This window comes from Dreissena polymorpha, chromosome 11 (assembly GCF_020536995.1).
Source record: "Dreissena polymorpha isolate Duluth1 chromosome 11, UMN_Dpol_1.0, whole genome shotgun sequence".
Taxonomy (NCBI): Eukaryota; Metazoa; Mollusca; class Bivalvia; order Myida; family Dreissenidae; genus Dreissena; species Dreissena polymorpha.
Window position 1 is genome coordinate 47,595,846 of NC_068365.1, and position 10,182 is coordinate 47,606,027.

At 42.9% G+C, this 10,182-nt stretch overlaps 1 long non-coding RNA gene across 2 annotated transcripts; it reads left to right on the forward strand.

Moving 5' to 3' along the window:
• The first annotated feature begins 617 nt into the window (after nt 1-617).
• On the forward strand, nt 618-9,631 carry LOC127851863 (uncharacterized). Of its 2 annotated transcripts, XR_008035992.1 has the most exons (4): nt 618-5,345; nt 5,450-7,970; nt 8,174-8,493; nt 8,891-9,631. It is a non-coding gene; the product is annotated as an uncharacterized LOC127851863 (long non-coding RNA). The 2 variants fall into 2 exon arrangements; XR_008035991.1 differs by having other exon boundaries at nt 3,926-7,970.
• The last annotated feature ends 551 nt before the right edge of the window (nt 9,632-10,182 follow it).

The window sequence follows — 10,182 nt, forward strand, 5'->3', positions numbered from 1 at the left end:
GACCACCACCACGACCACGACCACCACCACGACCACCTCGACCACCACCACGACCACCACCTCGATGACCACCACCACGACCACCACCACGACCATCACCTCGACGACCACCACCACGAACACCACCTCGACAACCACCTCGACAACCACCATCACGACCACCACCACGACCACCACCACGACCACCACCACGACCACCACCACGACCACCACCTCGACCACCACCTCGACCACCAACTCGACGACCACCACCACGACCACCACCACGACCACCACCACGACCACCACCTCTACGACCATCACGACCACCACCACGACCACCACCACGACCACCACCACGACGATCACCACCACGACCACCACCACGACCACCACCACGACCACCACCACGACCACCACCACGACCACCACCACGACCACCACCACGACCACCACCTCGACCACCACGACGACCACCACCACGAACACCACCTCGACGACCACCACCACCATCACGACCCTCACCACGACCACCACCTCGACCACCACCTCGACCACCACCTCGACCACCACCTCGACCACCACCTCGACCACCACCTCGACCACTACGACCACGACCACCACCACGACCGGCACCACGACCACCACCTCGACCACCACCACTATCACTACGACCACTACGACCACCACTACGACCACCACCACGATCACCACCACGACCACCACCACGACGACCACCACCACGACCACGACGACCACCACGACGACCACCACGACCACCACCACGACGACCACCACGACCACCACCTCGACCACCACCACGACCACCACCACCACGACCACCACCACCACCACCACACTACTACCAAAGTACCAGTGTCATTACTAATCTATTGGGGCAAGACATTTGCTTACTCAACAAATCTATTTTCTCCCCGTTCTTCACTTTTTCGGATCCCAGAGTCAAAGAGGAGGTCCTTACCTCCGACTTCATCGGGGATGGTTTGTAGTAGAATACTCTTTCTTTCATGAAGAACATGTAGTTGGTGTCTCTGCTCAGCATCCTTTTCTTATCCTCCGCATACGAGAATTGGAGGCCGTGATAGTCGCGATCATCTGCCCCTTCCTGATTGGCACAATGTCAAAGACACTGTTCTTGGTCATTGGTTTGGCGGCGTCTGATGAGGGGCCAGTTCTGTTCACGGACGAAATCCCTCAGTATTTCGTCGTCCGGCGTAAGGGACGGGCTCTGGAGTGACTTCTTAGCCCCACGAAACTTGCTCAAGAGCGGGCACTTTTTATCCTGACAGAGAAATCGTTCAGCGACAGGTAGCTCACCGTCAGCATCGGCTCCACAAGGTAGTTCATCGGCTTCCTCTGTCGTTTTGCTTCGTTCCTTAAGATTTTGGCAGCCATTATTTTCTGCCAACGCGTTGTCGCGTATTGTCCCGAGTGAGCGTTGTACGACGTGTATCGACCTTCCGTGTTCGTCCAGCATCCTTCTCAATGTCCATAAAGTCGGACGGGGATGCAATGCTCTAGAATCTGCTTCCCCTACGGTGCTTCGGCGTCCTCGATGAGGTTGGTAGGACGTAAGCTTTCGTTGGCGTACGCCCAGACAAGGAATGTGTTCAGCAGCAGGCATTACATCGGCTGGCATACTCGCCATCGCCTGAGGTACGTGATTGGACACCGCTGCCTCAACTGTTGCGGACTTGCGGTTATCATTGCCTTCGACACACTATTCGCAATGATCACCTGTTACACAGACATAGCGTTAACAGTAAATTGCTGAAGCCCGACTTTAAAATATAAATCATACATACGAGTCCAGTACGAAATGAATGCGATGCGGCTCTGCTATGATAATCAAAAGGTATAAGCTTCGCCAATAGATTCACATGACCGCTCGCCCTCTAAAGCGGCGTTATACTCCCTGTATTTCAGGTTCTCGGATACGCCGACACCCTGACCAAGGTTCAGACAAAGATACACCGTCATGTATCTTTTGATGAACGCAACCAATTTCTTTGTGAGAATCGTCACGGCGCCCTCCTTCATATCTCCGCTCCGTTTCATCTGCTTGTCGAATGGCTCTTTGCGGTGCGAAGACATTCGGTCACTTCGCGGAGCGTCGTTGAAATCTTCTTGTTGGTCATCTCCGCACGATGTTGCTTAGTAACACCTGATTCCAGATCCGTACGGATTTTTTAACATTTTCGAGGAGACACATAATCCTCTCTTACTCCCGCCGATTGTCAAATCTAACATTGAGAGTTATGTCCATCTTAAGGCTATTCAAGAATTTAATGAAGTCCTTTGTGTAATTAAGTTTGGTTTTCACACTTTAAACATATTTTTCCTTTGTTTTAAGGACACTTTGGTAAGACTCAAGCGTAAGGGTCTCGGTATTTAACTAAACTCCTGTGCAGAGGACCTCGCCTAATGCCGACAACATAAACCGGTACGTAATTTGCATCACGTTGGACACGAGCGAGAACACGATGCTGTCCCGTATTCAGCCTCCCGTTCTCGTTGCTTTCGTGGTCTGCTTCATTGTCCGACACGGTCGTGTCGTCACTTGACTCGATCACCCGTCACTTTCCTTTGGGGATGAAAGGCGGAATAATGCGATCACTTTCGCTTCCGCCTGCGGGACTGATGTCCGACACGATCTCTTCGTCACTTGACTCGATGATTTGCCGCTTTCCTTTAGGGACGGAAGGCGGAACAACGCGGTCGCTTTATCTGTCAGGGGACGACAGCAGGCGCTTTTGGCATTTTGTGTGGTGGCCTAGACCTTAGCGTATCTCTGGGGTGTGACTGACAATCGCCGAGTTGTGGACATACTGGGCAGCGCCGGTTATCGCTGCCACTGCCAGTGGCAGCCTTCACTTGCACCTTCGACGGAGAACCCATGAACAACGATTTTATATCGTTAATAGGGCACGCCGTGGCATAAGTGTCTTGCTCAGAGACGTCCATACGCTCGCTTCTGCAGGGATCACTTCGTGGCCCCATTCCTCTAGGATACCATACACCTAATATAAACATTACCCAAATCATCACATGTACAATTGGCACAAATACAAAATATACATTGAACTACATTATTATTATGCCCCCGGATCGATTGTTTTTGACCTGTCTGTCATTCTGTCCCAAAACTTTAACCCTGATTAAAGTTTTGCGATAACTTTGGCAATATTGAAGATAGCAACTTGATATTTTGCTGCACATTTTGAGTGGTGTAAGGTCAAGGTCATCCTTCAAGGTCAAAGGTCAAATATATGGCTTCAAAGCGGCGCAATAGGGGGCATTGTGTTTCTGACAAACACATCTCTTAATAGTATAATATTATAGTAATAGAGGAGAACTAGACTTAATAATAATAATAATAATACAATTTTTAGCTCGGCGGTTTTCGGAGAAAACCCTAGGTATTGTCATAGCCAGCTCGTCGTCAGCCGTCAGCCGTCCGCCGTAGTCGTCGTGCTAAAACCTTAACATTAGCTCTAAAATCAAAGTTCTTACATCTACAACGTTGAAACTTCATATGTAGTTGCACCTTGATGAGTTCTACACGCCACACCCATTTTTGGGTCACTAGGTCAAAGGTCAAGATCACTGTGACCTCTAATATAAAACTTTAACATAGGCTCTAAATCAAAATGCTTCCACCTACAACTTTGAAACTTCATATGTAGATGCAACTTGATGAGTTCTACACGCCACATCCACTTTTGGGTCACTAGGTCAAAGGTCAAGGTCACTGTGACCTCTAAAATAAATCTGACCCGCTTTCGCAGCCGAGCGTGGCACCCGTTATGCGGTGCTCTTGTTATTAATTGACATAGTATTTTTATTTCAGTTAGACGTAGTATTTATATTAATAATATTTTTCGTACACGCAGTAGTTTTATTATTATCAGTAGTAATACTAAAGTCATTATCATTATGTTTAATAATATAAGTTTAATTAGTGGTTGTAGTATTATTAGCAGTATTAGAAGTAGTATTTCTATTATTATAATTATTAGTAGTTATAGTATTATAAGTAATATTATTATTATTAGTAATAGTATTAATTAATAATAATATTATTATAATAGTGGTACTTGTAGTAGTTTTAGTATTAGCAAGATGGCTCAGTCTATTCTCTGACTAGCGAAGAAGGACACAACTAATGAAGAACCAATCGCAACAATTTTCGTTGCAATTGGTGCTTCTGCAAATACAATGGACCCAGACTCTTACGACACCAGACCAAGTGCTGCAGCAATTGCCCAGTCGTGGATTCAGTAACGGAAGCTTTTGCGAAGGTAAACTTCAAACTTGTAAAACAAAACTATGTTGTATTAGTATTCGCCGCGTACAAAGCGGTCCCGGAAGGATGTCTGCAAGCGGACAGGATGTACACCGCCTCTAAGGTATGTGGAGAAGTTTTATTAGTTCACAATTTCTGCTTTATTTTTTTACGTTTTGCTGTACAATTTACGAAACCGATAATCTGTAATAAAATGCTGTTTGTAATGTAATGTAACGTTTATGTTATGTAAAACCCAATACAGAGAAAGCCTATGTTGTTACTAAGGACCTACCCTATTTTCTAATAAGATGTACTTCTATGAATATGTAGATGTACTCCTATGTATATGTTGTATTTGTGTCAACTGTACATGTGATTATGTTGGAAATGTTTAAATAAGGTGTACGCTATCCCTGAGGAATGGGGTCACGACATTATCCCCGCAGGAGCTGGCATATGGACGTCGCCGAAAGAGCCTCTTCTCCGCGTGGTGCCACGGCGCTTTAAACGTCTTCATCTTGAATAAGCGCCGGTTGTGGAAAGGCGTCGATGACCCATTGCCAAGTCGTTGTTTAAGGGTTCTCCGCCGAAGATGCCAGTGAAGGCTGGCAGTGGCAGGGAGAAACGGGCGATGCACAGTTTGGCCACACCTCGGCGAGTGTCGGCCACTGTCAGTCGCGCCCCGGAGAGCGACGCTGGGGAGGAGGCGCCAGACAGCCAGAAGCGCCCGCTGTCGTCCCCTGACAGCGAAAGCGACGTTCATGTATTCCCGCCTTCCGTATCTAAAGGAAACGGCGGGTGATCTATTCAAATGAGGAAGAGACCGAGTCGGACATCGTCGCCGCAGGCGAAAGCGACCATGTTATTCTGCCTGCCGTCAAGAGAGGAAAGTGACGGGTGATCTCGTCTGACGACGCGACCGTGTCCGACATCGCTCCCGCAGGTGCTACGCTCTGCCAGCCTCCTACCCCTGTCTACCGGACAGCTCCGGAAGATGGTAAAAGAAAGTGGCTACTTCGATGTTCCAGAGGAGTTAACGGAGCGGTTGATATTTGACGTAAGTAGACCTCCGTCATCGGTGTCATACGCGGTATGAAATGCTCGTGTTCTCGCTTGTACACCTAGCGTTTAGATATCACGCATTTTTTCCTACCATTCCAGAACTTCCGCGCGCACCTTAAATAGGCAGGGAAGAATGATAAAGTAATGGACATGACCCTTTCAAACGTGGCGAAGCCTGTTTACCGGATGATGGTGTCGGCATATGGCGAAGGCATCTCAGTGCAGGAGGCCCTGACGATTTGTTCTTACCAAAGTATCCTTGACTTTATGGACACTAATGTTTACAGTGTGAAAACTTAACTCAATTACACGAAGAACTTCATAAAATTCTTGGATGTTCGTTAATATGGACATGAACTTAGAGGTAAAAATACATGTGAGTATATGAGGATTTTGGTGAACGTCCGTCAGGGTCTCGAAACACGTTTTACTAAGCAACACAAAACAGACATGAACAACAAGAAGATGCTACCAACGCTCATCGACGTGGAGCAAGTTATTACCGTTGCCAAATTCGACATGACGATGTAACGGATCGGAGAGATTTAGGAGGACGCCGTGAAGATTCTCACCAAGACGATGGTTGCGTTCCTCAACAGATACATGGCGGCGTATCTGTGTTTAGGCCAGGATCATAATGTCGGCGTAACCAAGAATCTGAAATACAGTGAGGATCTCTTAGCTTTAGAGGGCGAGCGGACATGTAATGCTAGTGGCGTGCCTCACCTTGTGATAAATGTAGCAGATGAAAAACTGCCGCCACACATGACTGTCGCATCGCAATCGATTCGTACTGGATTAATGTGTATGATGTATGTTACAGATACGTAAGCACCAGCATCAGGCTGAAGACGTGTAATTTAAGAAACAGTTTCAAAATGAAATTATCAGAATAAAATTTACTTATAAATATACATCATTTGATCGAATTTTTCCTCAATATGCATTTACAAAATATATTCCAAAGAATTTCTAGAGTCTAATTAGATTTTAACAAAAGGGATGTTTACATTTAAACGTAATTTTACACCTTTCTCAAGAGATGTGTTGGTGACCGTTGAAGGCTAGATTGAATAAATATACACATCATAAACATAAATAAATCCAAGAAGTTAAAAGCATAAACTGATGCATTTTTATTTTTAAGCTCAACAATCTCCACCTTTTCCACAATGTATGCTTACCTATTTCTGTATGCCCTCTGTATAAGCTTTTGCCACCAATACCTCGTTATGATCGCCTCTCTGGTCTTGTTTATGCCACTGTGGCCTCCAAAGGAACTCCCGTGAAATTCCTATAAGATATTCCCAGCATTCTCCTTCAAAGTCACATTTTAACCATTGATGCTTCTGGGTACAAATATCTACAGGTCACAATCTTAAACCTTATTTATAAGATAAAACCATGTTTTTACGAAATTACATATTTCATTCGAGTTGCTAAAGTATTTTCAGAAAAAAAGTTGTAAAATGATCAAGACAATGGTTTTTTTCAATACTTTAAGTTGGACAATTAAGTTGTGATCTTTTTCAAATATGTCGTCTTTTTGGTCATAAAATATGCAAGTCAGACTCCTTATGTGCTTTTTATGTTCTACTGTTTATCTTATAGACAAATTTATATCTTAATTACAATGTTATTAGTCACAATCAGGACTTGCATATATAATGTTCCATTATAATGCAAAAAGGCAGTGCAAGGCAAGCTTACTATGCGCTACATTTTTACAACTGTTTATCTTTTCCTACACATGTAACTTGGCTTTAAATTTATCAAAACAGACATGAGATGAATTTATCCTTTTTTAGCTCACCTGAGCGAAAGGTACTCATGCTGAGCTTTTGTGATCGCCTTGTCCGTCGTTCGTCATGCGTCATCAACATTTGCCTTGTTAACACACTATAGAGGCCACATTTTTGTCAAATCTTAATGAAACTTGGTCTGATGATTGCCGGCTCGCGCTTGAGACTCTAAAAGGAATTATCTGTCAATTTTTGAATTCCATCTTGCGCGCTTTTTTAGCCTGATTTACTGCGGCATTACTACGCTGTCTACAAACAAATGTTACTCTTAGCAGTAATTTCTGCGCTAGCAGCAGATGCACCGATAGCAGTTGCTCCCATGAGAGCGTTTGTTGCCAGTCCTTATAGTCCTGTTCAAAAGTTATCTCCCCCTTACCTTAAGTGACTTTTTAAGGCTTCCTAAATTTCTCTATCGCATCATCTGTGATATTAAGCGTGCTTTCGAGAAATGCTGAATTGAAATGTCAGGAATCGTTTCTAATATTGTGTACTTAACGCGTTCCCAATATGGTACAGTTAACTATGCTTAAGGTACCAGATAATTTGCATTTTAATAATATAAATAAAGTAATTATTTTTCATAAATACATTTTATTGGTTGTATATTCCAGCTGATGCTGATCATGAAATGGTTGTGAGGTTTTATATTTCACACGACCTCGTATTATCAGAAGCACGCTGTGTGGAGGTTGAGCGTGCTGCGATAAAAAGGGCTGACGTGAACGCGAATGTAACGCAATAGGGCGACATTGTCCACACTACAGCGACCCAAAATCTCCCTGCTCACCCTCTGACGAAGAAGCGAGTGGAGTTGAAGCGTAATGCTAGCTATGTATTTAAATATATAATAAATATTTAAATAATATGTACAATGTTTAGATAAAATAGAGAAAATATGTATGTTGTAATGTAATCTTGTTCAGTTGAAGACTGACACCATGGCTGTTGTTTTTGCGCCCTCCCGAAGAATGGTTTATCGTAATAGCACATTAATTTTCTTATTATATATATATAAATACAGGTGGACACAGTCTTCATTATTACGCTGGTATGGACAGGTGGACGGCAAACGCCACATCATATTCACTATCACCGATAAGCTGATCCGGCTCGAGCAGTCCAACAGCTGGTTCACAGACTGCACCTTTCACGTCGTCCGCAAGACGTTTTACCAGCTGCTGTCAATAAACGGCTTCCTGTGACACGATGATTCCTGAGAAGCAGGCGTCCCTACCCTTCGTCATGATGTCAGGAAGACTGAAGGCTGACTAGGTCGCCGTCTTTTGCCACATTTCGGGTCAGTGGCGTGAAGACCCACTTGTCCAAGGCATGGACTTTTAGGTAGGCTTGTTTTACGTTTATCATTCATGTAGAAACGTTTGTAAGTTTTACCTATTGTTAATTATTTAGTAGCGCTAGTATGTTATTCAATCTATTCTTATGTAAAAGGTACACTATATAAAGAAGTGAAACTCCAGCTGCTGGAGCAGTATTGAATTCTCATTATACACAATTAGTTGGTCCTTTATTTAAGGCAAGTGACCATTTGCCAAAACAGTACAAAACAGCACAAAACAGCACAATACAGCACAATACAAAACACCATACAAAACACATAAATGAATAAAGCTGGGGTCACCGCCTTGGAACGGTCGATGCAAAGCATTGGGGGGCTGGGGGGGGGGGTTAAACTTGTTATAGTCAACTCTTAATGCAACTTTTACATTTCATATTTCAGCACTAATGCAGGCGCTACTGGAGCTATCCCTCGCAGCCCAGATGAAAGGATGGGTCTTTCACTGGGGCCGGTAGTTCTTTGGCATACTTATTAAGAAGGTCTAAAAAAGACATATGAGATACGCGAGACTCTCCATTCAATTCTTTGATCCTGAAGTCTTTGATCCTGAAGTTAATGACAATCCATTGCTGCCCAGGATACAGATTCTACGTGCTTTCATTTGGTACACTTTATATTTCAAACATGTATTTACCTATAGTTTACAAGTACTAATTTATATGTAGTTATACAGTAAATAGGCTGTGAATAAACATTTCAAATATTGTACTATCAAATGCCTTATAAATCCAGGCTGTCTGGCTGAACGGGCGACATCTATGGAGACAGACGACGTATTTGGTGATGTTCAGTTAACCACGTGATTACTTAATTTGTTTACAATCTATGAGTGTTTATGCATTTATTTATATGTGATGTGTTTAGTTGTTGTTCTATTCGACCATGACTTAATTATATATACTTGCTAGTTAATGTTTTTAATTCTCCATAAAATAAATTTAATTTAATAACCGAAGTAAAATTTACAGCACAACGATAGTATGCCATTAAGGAAATACGACTTTTGTGTGTGATAAATTTATGTATATGTGTTACGATACTGTATTGTTTTGTTAAAACGTGTTGATTCATTATTATTACTATCAATTAAAATTCATCCAAAAATATGCAAACGAAAAACAAGTTTATTGTTTGTTTTATTTCACAGCCGTCTCTAGCATTCTCAATGCTCATTTTGATGACTACATTCCTGAAACAAATGACAAATGAAACATTGATGCCAGATACAATAAATGTAAATACCGATAACATAATACTGTAATAAACAATAGCCCGTAGCAATAAATGAATGGACCAGAATGATTACACCAATCTCTTCAAATTAAAAATGAGGCCGAAAAAGCCTTGGCCCTATTTAGCCTGATTTAACCGAGGCCGAAAAAGCCTACAGCCACCGCGTATAACCAAAACTATCTTTTAAAAAAGATATTCGGCGTATATCCTGTTTATGAAATGAAGTTAGAAAATTTACGTTTCTTAATCATTAAATTGAAAACAACGGTTTAATGTTATAGTTTTTCACTTGTTAGCCGCATGTCCATCGCATAATATGTGTTGTAAAAAGCGCAGGTATATTCAAACCACACAATAATGTTCGCAGAAAAAAATAATACTATGGAAGATCACAGTCATGTGTCCTCAAAACACTTATTTTTAGTTTATTTATTAATCAT